We start from the raw sequence: 12,127 nt of genomic DNA, 5'->3' as shown, positions 1-12,127 counted from the left end.
AGAGAGAGAGAGAGAGAGAGAGACAGAAAGAAAGAATGAGAAAGAGAGAGACAGAGAAAGAGAGAAAGAAAGAGAGACAGAGAGAGAGAAAGAGAGACAGAGAGAGAGAAAGAGAGAGAGAGACAGAGAAAGAGAGAAAGAAAGAGAGAAAGAGAAAGAAAGAGAGAGAAAGAGCAAATATTGGGTAAATGGTTTTTAAGTAAGCATTAAATTTATGTTTTTACATTAAGGATTTATCGAATCTGTTACATTTCAAAATTACAAAGCGCTATTTTGCCGGTAACTCATACACAAAAATAATTATACAATTAAATTACTCAACAAAAAGCGCGCACGTGAACACCAAACACAATCATTAACTGTTTTCATTTAGTCATTTCTATGTGTCATATATCCCAGGGAAAGTCACTGTAATTTTTGAATTTATGATAATCAAGTGCCTCTTAAATACGTGTTTAGCTAAATAAGAAAATGTGGTCTAATTACGTAAATATTTTTAAAGCAATAGAATATTAATGATGGGTTAATACTCTGTTTCTTTATTGTTTTTCCAGCGTTATCCGAGAATTAATTTAAAAAATGTTAGTAATAATTAGTGAATTTGATTATCACGGAAGAATGAAAAAGTATATATATAAAACAAATAGCTCATACATTATTTGGTTGCGTTTATGGTACATATGCTAGATTTTTATTTAATTGTGACAAATGTATATTTTCTTTTTTCTCTGGCTTTCGTTGTATGGACTTTTGGATTTCACAAGTTAGTATATATTACATCTTTTTTCTCATTCAAAGAAACAAAATCATTTCATAATCATATTCATAACCCCACGCCTGCCTGCCTGCCTAAATCTATCTATCTATCTATCTATCTATCTATCTATCTATCTATCTATCTATCTATCTATCTATCTATCTATCTATCTATCTATCTATCTATCTATCTATCTATCTATCTATCTATCTATCTATCTATCTATCTATCTATCTATCTATCTATCTATCTATTTATTTAGTCTACTGTTTCTTCGTCCTCTATGTATCTATCTGTTAATCGATCTATCTATCAGGCGCACAACTTTGATTTTTATTTTAATTTCATATGCCACATTGTTGACTTTGATAAAGCCCCTAGTCCCAATCCTGGTTTAAGGTTGGTCGTCAGAAGAATAGATAGAGCGATAGCTTTCCTTTAAGCCTTTTATCACTACACGTCATAGACTCGTCCAAAGAATAACCATCCTAGCAATTTTCTAGAAATTTGTTTACTTTTTAATTTTTTTATATGCACTTTTCTATTTGAAAAATTGCGTAGTAAGATGACAACAAAATGCTTGACGTCGTGTCTTTTAATTGAAACAGTTTGAGAATTCTTACAAATTGACCTACCAAAAGTAAAAAAAAACAACTAAAAACTGCTTTCCCAGTTCAGATCATCCTTTCGGTCTGGTCCACTCTGCTGTATATAGAGTTCACGGCTTTTAGCGGAAGCGTCCCAGCTGTCGTACCAAAGTGTCAGGCTAGGGGTCGTCCACTTTGATAAGTGCACGGTTCATCATGCACGAATGCCGTCTGGACCGCGTCGACGGTGTCGTGACTAACAAGGTTCCAACCTCCACCCTTACTAGAAGTTTTGACTTGAATAGAGCTATTGTAAAAATAGAGTATATAATTAAACTTTTTTAATGACCTAATAATTTTAATTAATGTTTTATTATAAAAACTTGAAATAAGCTATTCTATTAAGAAACTCTGAATTTTAATAGATATATTTTTCTTTAACTATTCATGTTTCACATATCTTAGCGATACCATGGAATTGCAAACCTTTTGAAGAAAATAAGCCATATACTTTATTATCACGGTGGCGCCCCGAAATAAGCGCAAAAGTGGCGTGGGTGAAAAATGACGTCATCTACAGCACGTGTGACATAAATATGTCTTGTGAGAACTACTTTGACCACGTGGCACAAATAATGACAGACCTGAACCAAGACGGGTTGTCATGGATGAACTTCACCATCCTCAACGCAACCCGAAGAGAAACTGGTGTTTGGACCTTCAAGCATATAAATGGCATAGAGACCCAGGCTTCTATCATAGAACAATGTGATTTAAAGTCATATGGTATGAAATATAATCATACTTTTTACAAAGCTTACATCAACTCACTCTGTATGTCTGTATGTTAAAAGTTTGTACACGTTATTTCTCTCTCAACGAATTTCGAATTGAGCTTCAATTCCGCATAACCGTTTCTTTTACCTGACAACACAAGAAACAATAAAAATAATAACCTTATTAGTTAATTAACTATTGGTAATCAATTATTTTGTTCGGTATCTTGAACAAGGGAAAGAAATCGTACTTCGCAGATGTGGTGGTATAAGTTGAATGAGTCGCTTGAGGAATCATGAGAACTAAGTGAACATTTGTTTTTATGGAAGATACTTTCTTCTTCCCTCCCCCTTTCACAACTGGTCCTGACAAGTGATAGGATCATAGCGCATTGCAAAAACAAAAGCTAAACAAAAACAACTGGTAATTTTTTTTTCTAACCGCACAGATTTATATGTTTAGGTCAACCATACACATAATTGTACGACTGATCCAAACTAATTGATACAATTTAACTTAATATAAGCTTTGTTTTCTTTAAAGGTTAAAGGTATTTTGGATGTTTTTCTCGTTATTATAGTAAAATTTGATAATCAACACATTCATTACAAACATTCTAATATAGATATATAGATATATTTATATATATATATATATATATATATATATATATATATATATATATATATATATATATATCATGGGCGTAGCCAGGATTTTTTTTCGGGGGGGGGGGGGGGTTTGGGGGGGGGATTTTTTGTCTTCCCCCCCCCCTCCTCGAAAAAAACATTATATGTATTTATGTGTGTGTGTGTACATAATTTTTATTATATTCCTACCCTTCATTCTTTCGGAAGACGTTAATTGTGACCTAGAATAGGTTCTTCCATGAGTTAGTGGAAAAATTGTAGATTCCCCGCCATTACTAGTAAGGGGGTCTGGGGGAGCGCTAGCAGCTCCCAAAGCGCGGGGCGAAGCCCCGCCGCCAAGCACTATTTCTGATATTGAAAACCAACAAAATGCATATTTTGAAGTATCTACACTGCATTTTCCTGCTATTAAAAAGTTCTATTTCAAAAACCTAATGTGCTATTCTTACTGACTTAGACCCTCCCGCGCGTTCGGCGCATTTGCTGTTAAGCTGTTTCCATAAAATTGTAAATTCCCCGCCATTAATAGCAAGGGGGTCTGGGGGGAGCGCTAGGAGCTCCACCAGCGCGGGGCGAAGCCCCGCGGTCAAGCACTATTTCTGGTATTGAAAGCCAACAAAATGCATATTCTGAGGTATCTACACTGCATTTTCCTGCTATTAAAAAGTTTTATTTCAAAAACCTAATGTGCTATTCTTACTGCGCCGTTCGGAGCATTTCACGTCAAGCTGTTTCCATACAAATCTGTCACTGGTAATGTCTGAAGCCTCTTACCACCTGCCATGAGGACCTCCATGAATGAGTGGCGTCAAGTTGTACTAGGATATCACTTCTTATGCGTAATTTATTTTGTCGGAGAACATGTCCAGCAAACATCAAGCATCGCTCTCTCACAATCTTACTAATGGGTCGACTCCCAGTTCGGCATAGGATTTCCTTGATTTAGACCCGATCTCTATAACTGACTCCTAAAATCTGTCTTAGCCATCTTTGTTGAGCCACATTTTGTGTTTTTCAATTTCGGCAGATGACTATTCACTGCAGTTTATTAATGGAGCCCTGCCACTGGTAAAAATGTGTAACCTCTTTTTAATACGCTCTTGGAATTAAGTGACTTTAGTTTGCTTTAGATTTTATATCGAAAAGAGAAGTTTTATCGTCAAAATCATCTGTTGGGGGTTTTCCACCTCAAAATGCTCTGTAGGGGGATCTTAAACTCAAAACCATCTGGAGTGGTTTTAAACTTAAAAAAAAAGCCATCTGTAGAAGAGGGGTTTAAACTCAAAACCCCCGATTGGATTGGCTACTCTCAAATAATTTTAGTGTGTAATTTGCTTTTTTTTTTACATTGAAGAGGTATTTTTAGCATCAAACCCCTCTGAATGGGGGTTTAAACTCAAAACCCCTTTTGGCAACGCTCATAGCATTTTGAGTCCGTAATTTGCATTTTTTTTAACACTTAAGATGTATTTTTTATCCTCAAACCCCCCTGGAGGGGGGTTTAAACTCAAAACCCCTTTGGCTACGCTCATAGATTTTAGAGTGAGTAATTTGCTTTTATTTATATTGAAGAGGTACTTTTTAGCTTCAAACTCCACTGGAGGGGAGTTTAAACTCAAAACCCCTTTGACTACATTCATAACATTTTGAGTGTATAATTTGCTTTGTTTTTATAATTAAAGAGATATTTTTTACCTTCAAACCCGCTGAAGTGGGGTTTAAACTCAAATCTGAGTCAAAACCCATTTAGCTACACTCATAACATTTTGAGTGCGTAATTAGCTTTTTTTGTTATATTGAAGAGGGGGTTTATCGTAAATTTTAGAGGGGGGTTTTAAAATTAAAATCTTCCTTAACTGTGCTCGTGGAATTAGGGGATTTTCGTTTGCATTTTTTTGTTTTGTTTTATAGAAGAGGGGGGGGGGTTAACTGCAAAAAACCCAGGTAGAGGGTTTAAAACTCAAAATCCCTGGTAGGGGTTTTTAAACTCGAACCCCTCTGGTAGGGGTTTTAAACTCGAACCCCCTGTTACGGGGTTTTAAACTCAAAACCCCTTTGGTTGTGCTGGGGCAAGTGATGGTTTAGTATTAAAAACTCACCTAAAATTAAAAAAATCAAAGCAAAAAATCAGTCATTAAATTCCGACCCTTTGGGGGGGGGGGATTTCATTTCGGGGGGAGGGGGGGTTGAACCCCAAATCCCCCTCCTGGCTACGCCCATGATATATATATATATATATATATATATATATATATATATATATATATATATATAGAGAGAGAGAGAGAGAGAGAGAGAGAGAGAGAGAGAGAGAGAGAGAAACAGAGACGACTAGTATTTAGGACGTTACATTTATTTTTGGTAATATTTAGTGGGGCTACAAAAGTAATAGGGTCACACCTCACTACACAGGTGCATCAAAGATGGGCTATATCAAAATAGATAGATCAAAACAGCAATTTAATAATAGAATAATAATAGTTGGATAACAAATATTAACTAGAGTAATAAACAACACTTCTTAGTTATAACAACACGTCTCTCTTGTTACATCCTAAGAATCGGCCATCTTTGACTTTCCCTCTTCTCTCGTTTCCCTGTCCTGTGTCTCATGGTGCGCAGTCTCTAGCATTTAATGACAGCGTGCATTGTAGATTCATAACAATATATATAAGGGGAGTGATTTATTAGTTTTCAAAACCGTATGAATCTATAACATTTGTTTAAAGGTCATTTTATTGACATTGATATAATGTTTCGCGAAACTAATTTCTTTCTAAATGTATACAAATTATATTAATTATTATTAGTCGTAGTATAGACTCGTATATTGCTAAGACAGCATTGAAAATCATCCTTTCAGTAAAAGTCGAACGTGTAGACTGTGAGACAATACAAGCTACTGACGGTGTGTCTGTGCAGTGTGTCGTTACACGCGTGTGGCCTCAAGCTGTGTGTTTGTTCAACACGTCCTTACATAATACAGTAAGTGGTAATAAAAAAGTGAAATTATGATCCAAACTTTTATAATAAAGTCTCTTTATCTCGATTTGTGTAACGATATAATAGAGAAACAGCATTTTAAAACGTATCATCTATCTTTTAGATCTCAAGGTCTCAGAGGACTACTTTAGTTTTAATAGTTTACATTAACAAGAAAATACATTTTTAACTGCTGGAAATTACTCCGCCTCTTTTAAAATACGAAAAAAAATTAATGAAAACAAATGGGTCTTCTTCTTCTTCGTTCTCATTTTACATGTCGGAAGGTTCAGGTCAGTGGTTAACAGATCAGGCAATTCCCCGTATAGTTTTTCTTCTATAGGAGGGTTTTGGGGCCAGAGTCTTGTTTGCGCCTCTCGATATAGAATGCAGCTTTGAAGGACATGGTCAGCATTCCCTGACGGTGAACCACAAGGGCAGGTTTTGCTCGTTCCGACTTTTACCTTCCGGAACATGTTGTCTCGATCTGTTTGGTCCGGTTCTGAGACAAGCGTTGTTAATGTCGAGATAGTAGCCCTTGTTTTGTAATTGGGATGTGAGCTGGTCCGATTCTAATTAATTCCACACTCTATTATTTTCATCATTTCTTCTGGGTAGAGAGAAATTTTCATTTGTTTGTATTTTCTTCCATTTTTGGCCAGTATCTCTGCTTTTTTCATTTCCTTCTAATTCAATATGTGCTGGAATCCATCGAAGAACAGTTGGTGTTAAAATTTACGAGTTGTCCTGAGTTCCTTTATATAAAAAGTATAGAGTTTTTCAGGCTTCGAACGACTGTTTTGGCATTGGTCAGTTATTGGTCGTAATTGGAAGATTTGGCTGACTGGTGTGCATGGTTAATTTATTAGTGTGGTAGAAGCACTGGTCTTGGGTAATGCAAATGTGAAACGGGAGACGATAAAGTTGTTTAAAGTTTATTTATTAAAAATATAATACGCTTAAATCGGCTTAGTTGTACTAGCTAACAGCCGACCTATACAGTCATTCAACATAAGTAGCAAAAGCATCCCATAGTTTAAGATATAATAATAACTAATTTAGATCTTTCAATATAATTTTTTAAGTCTTCTATAAGATACAATGAGACTATTATCAAGTTAAATGAATAAGAAATATTTTGTGTGACTGATATTTTTTCAATTATACACAAACACCTTAATGATTCATTTTTTTAGAGTATTGAATACAGCATCAGCAATGTAACACATCAACACGAGCTCAGTTCACAAGCCCCAGCGTATTACAACACAACATGTAGTGCAAAAGTATTATACACAGGCACCTTTGACATTGACATTACTGTGTTCCCAAACATCATAGGAGCTGATGATAATTTAGAATTTAGAACATCCCTTCATTACAACTACACTGGTAAGTAAAAGATTTTTTTAGTGTCCAATCTATTTTTTTAAAAGCTGGTAGAAATGAGCATGAATGTTATATTGGAAACAAAATCAGAAAACCAAAAATGCCAAAATTAGAGAGTAAACATAAGACTGCAATCGTAGAAAGTTTTGAAATCGATAGGGGATCATTTTTTATTTTATTTTAATGTAATATTATATTTGATATTGTAGAGTATAATTTAGATGATTCAAAATAATCAGTTTTGAATGGTATGATTCCATGCAAATTTAACCTGTTGAGTGCGCTCGGTTATAATCACTATTCAGGATATATAATGGAGGTTTAAGCGGGGAGTTTCCTCCACGCTGCTTTGGAACGCTTAGCAAACACTTGAGATCTCACAATCCATAATTATCTTTACGATAAGATCACAAGTATGGTCGTGAGACTTCTCCATGGTCCCGGGTTCATAGTCTGATCGATAACAACCCCCACCCTCCAATTCCCCGGTCGTCCTGCGGGAGGTTCGGACTATTCGGATATTCAACTCTGAAGGAACACTCGAAACATGCAAAACATTTTACAAACAACCCAACCCCTAATCGATTAGGTAACGAATAGTTGTATTCTTTATGTTCCATATACAATCTATTAAAATCTCTTGAAATTATTATTTCCAGTTCTGATTGTCTTACATTTCTTTTACCGTTATTTTCATAAGTACTCACATTTGAATGAGAAAAACTATGAAATTACATTTGATCTATCAAGATACAAACTGAGATCTGGGTTCTTTAGTAACTATGTTTGAAGCCTCATGTTTAATACTTCTTTTAATTTAACATTGAAGTTTAATTACATTATGGGTTAACAGCTTAGATAAACGTCTGAAAATGTTATGTATAATATTTATGTATACTAGCATTACACACTGGCTTCTGCCGTTGATTTGATTTTGCAATGAAACGTTTCCAGTTTTTCTTACTTATAACAATATATATACGGTCGACAAATTTTGTGTGGTGGCCACTCGGTCCAACAGAATAAATGATAGGTGAAGGTGAAGAATATGATAGACTTCCCCCTTATATTTGTTTATACTTCCTACAATGTAATGAGACGCACACACTCCATGACAAATAAAGTTCTACGTCCCACCCCTCCTATATTCCTTTGACCAGCTGATTCTGGTATTTATTACGTTTAACTATAATGCACCACCATCCTTTTTTTTCTCACTTTTAAAAATATGATGATATAAAATTAAACGCTCTTCCATACATTCCTTTGGTCAGCTAATTCTAGTCTCTATTACGTTTAGTTCGACCAGCCCGTAAACTCGAGTATAATCCCCCCTCCCCTCCAACTTTCCTAGTTATATTTACACTATATGATTACTAGTCGACCGGCGGCGTAGCATACGCCGCTATTTTGCAGGTCTGGTCTTAGGCCACTGCAACCTATGCGACTGAAGGATCCGCACTTTCATGGGACCCGCGCTAATTCAAGGTGTATGAATTATTAAATTAAACCATTTTATAACTTAAAACCGATTTCGCGCGCCCTCCTGTCGATTTACCAGGAGCTTCTGGAAATCTCCCGAAATTGCAAAATATACGAACAAGTCATTAAAATATACGGAAATATACAGAAAACAAATTGTCATTTTGGGGTGTGTTAGACACCTTATTTATATAGGTTAGTTATTTAGCGACGCACCATAGATGACGCATATTGAACGGGACTAGTGACGTTTGGGATATGTTGGGTTAGAGACCGGAAAATCAGTTAGCGATAGAATATTCCAGGGTAACGACGTGTTTAGTGACAGAGACTTCTACTGTGGCCTTTTATCAGAATAAATCCATTTTGAACTTGTTCATCAGTGTTGACTACATCTCTTCACTTGTTACAACGGATGTACCAGTTCTTGTTTGTATTGTAGCTCAACTACACGTAATACACCCGAACAATTACACCCAAACGATTGCAGAGTAATTGGTTGACTTCAAGACAGCCTGAACTAGCAACATCACAGTGGCGACCCCGAACCTCGAAGCCGGACCCCTGATGAAGCCGAACATCGAACCGGACCTCGAAGCAGAACGTTTACTCAGGTGAGGGTCGTGCACTCGAAGATATAAGATTTCATCGGAGTACGGCTGAACACAGCATCATCGCAGAGTGACTTTGTTCTAGATCTACATGCAGTCGTCGCCTGTTTGATCGCACGTTCAACGAGCCGTTAACTCAGGGTGACCTTCGTCAGGACCGTAATCATCGCAACGCCTGATCTTCATATGCTGAATCGACCTACAACCAGAGAAACCTTTCATTCATAACGGGTGAGAGATCGTTAGTGAACCTGTTGGACATATTTTTTCTTCGTCATAGGAGCCACATTGAGTATCAAGTTTGACCTCGCCAGTTCGAGAAGGACAGTTTGCCCGCTGTCAGAAGTATTGTGAGTACTACAAGTTTGGTAGCTAACTAAATCGAAACCGCTCTGTCGTCTTACCCTTGGAGAGATTCTTGTGGAGCAGTTTGCTCATTGAACCGGTTGCTTGCCACTTTTATAACGGACACTGTGTTTAACCTTTGGAAGGTTAGTGAAGTAATCTTTATCAGTACTGAACATTGATATATCTAGTATTCGTCGGTCTAGACCATATCTAGACTTGTTAGCAGTGACGTTGTGGAAACAGCTACATCCACTTAATTTCGTTGAAAACCGTTAGTCGTATAACGGAACGTCGTCGGAGGTGACCTTGGTCTCACCTAGTCTACATTGGACAGTTTGGTCTAGTGAAGCAGAGTACAACAGCAAACTTCGTCATACTACCAGAGTAGCAGCAGAAGCAGTGAACTATGTTAGAGAACCGTTATTCGTCAGCCCAGATCAAGTCATCGTCAAGAAAGTCGTTATTCGTCAGCCCAGATCAAGTCATCGTCAAGAAATTCGTTATTCGTCAGTCGTTCAGATCAAGTTGCCGTCAAGAGACTGTTATTTGTCAGTAGTCGTCTACACAAGTCAAGTCGTCGCCAGAAGAACCGTTAACCTATTCGTCAGTAACTGTGTACACAAAGTCGTCGGAACTACACATACGGTCATCAACAGTCGTCAAAGAAACTGAAACATTTTGCTGTGGCATATCAGGACATCTGTGGCATTACGTGGGATACTGGTAGCACCGGAGAACAGAGTCAGAACTGGAGGAGAGGCAGTGGAATTTGTTGTGATCTAGCATATTCGGGAGTCCGAACAAAGGGATCTTTCTTATCAAAAGCTAAGTGCCATTTTTCTTATTAGTGTATGTTTAGATTGCCCTTAGAAATAGATTGTGTCTAAATTTGGAATGTTAGCCTGAGTAAAATTCAGGTGGTGCTGAAGCCTTAAAGACATAATTTAGATGAAAAACTATATTATACGTTTAGGGTTGTAATTTGTTTTGTTTGTGTAAACGTCATATCCGTTGTTGCCTAGTTACTTCGTGACGTTATCATTGTGTGTCATATTGTCATATCCCAACCCATAGCGATAGTCTCATTTAATTATTTCATTTGTTTATATTATTTTAAATTATTTATTTTTATTAATTTAATTAGATCTGTATTTTTTTTCCACTTAATGATAGAAAGTGCGGGTAGGATTCTTTTACTGTGAATCAGACTAAAATAATTTTAGTTTGAGCGGTTAAAATCAAAAATGATTTTGCCATGAGAATAATGCCGAAACTGGCTATGTAGTCAAACACTGTCGTCTGGCTAAATATAGATCTACAAATTTTGTACATCTCTTTGGTACAATTAAATCATCTAGACTCTAATTTGAAATATTATTAATTGAAAAATGAATGAAGGTAGTACATTCTAGATATATATATCTTGTTGAAGATATATTTGACATTGTATACACATATTTGTTTCGTATGGTTAAATAGAACCATAATCTACTCTAGATCTAGACTCTAGACAGTCTTTGAATTTACTCTAAACACTTCACTGTGACTTCAGTCATACCAGGTTTTAAAAGTGATCATAGTTATTCATACTAGATCTAAAAGTTATAGTGCTCTTGATAACTATAGATCTAAATGGTACTATTATATATACTATAATATACTAGATTTAAATTTGTGTGATACTAGACCTAATATACAGATTTGAATATAACCATAATAACTCAGACTAGATTTACTCATTTACTAAATCTATAGATAGAGACATAACATTTAAAACTTGTATAAAAGTTTGTAAAAAACCTAAATATAAAATAACTTTAAAGTATAGCCATAACCAATATAGGCTAAGTAAAAATATATATAAAATACAATGGCTACATCATCATATGTGGACCTTAAGGAGGTTAAGGAAACAGCTATGCAGGATGGAAAGGCCATGGAGTTAAAAGGAAAGGACTTAGCAGCTTATGTACAGCAAGTTGTGAAGGAAGAAACGGAACGTCAAAGACAAGAGATAGAAAGACAAGAAGAACGTCAAAGACAAGAGATAGAAAGACAAGAAGAACGTCAGAGACAAGAAAGGATCAGAAAGGAAGAATATGAGAAACAAAAAGAGGACCAAGATAGGCAAGACAAAGAGAGAGAAAAAATTAGAGAGCATGAAGCGAAAATGGAGAAAATGAGATTGGATGCAGCACAAGCCAGAGCTCAAACTGAACAAGGAAATAACACAAATAACTCAAATAATTCTACCACACAAAGAGACAACCATAAATCACAGACATGGCTAAAGAGAAAAATACAAAGTTTTGATGAACAGAAGGATGACATTGGTGATTTTCTGAAAAGATATGAGGCAAAAATGTCTACATTTAATATGCCTGAAGAAGAATGGTCTGAAATACTGATAGACTTTGTTCATGGTCAAGCTCTAACAATATGCCAAAATCATGACCATCATATTGATGATAGCTATCAAGTTTTAAAAAGAGAGTTATTGAATGCATATGGTCATAATGCTACAACTTTTAGAAAGAAATACTT

The sequence above is a fragment of the Biomphalaria glabrata genome, chromosome 14, assembly GCF_947242115.1.
Source record: "Biomphalaria glabrata chromosome 14, xgBioGlab47.1, whole genome shotgun sequence".
Classification (NCBI taxonomy): domain Eukaryota; kingdom Metazoa; phylum Mollusca; class Gastropoda; family Planorbidae; genus Biomphalaria; species Biomphalaria glabrata.
The sequence above is the reverse complement of the archived record's forward strand: the minus strand, read 5'-3'. Positions refer to the sequence as shown.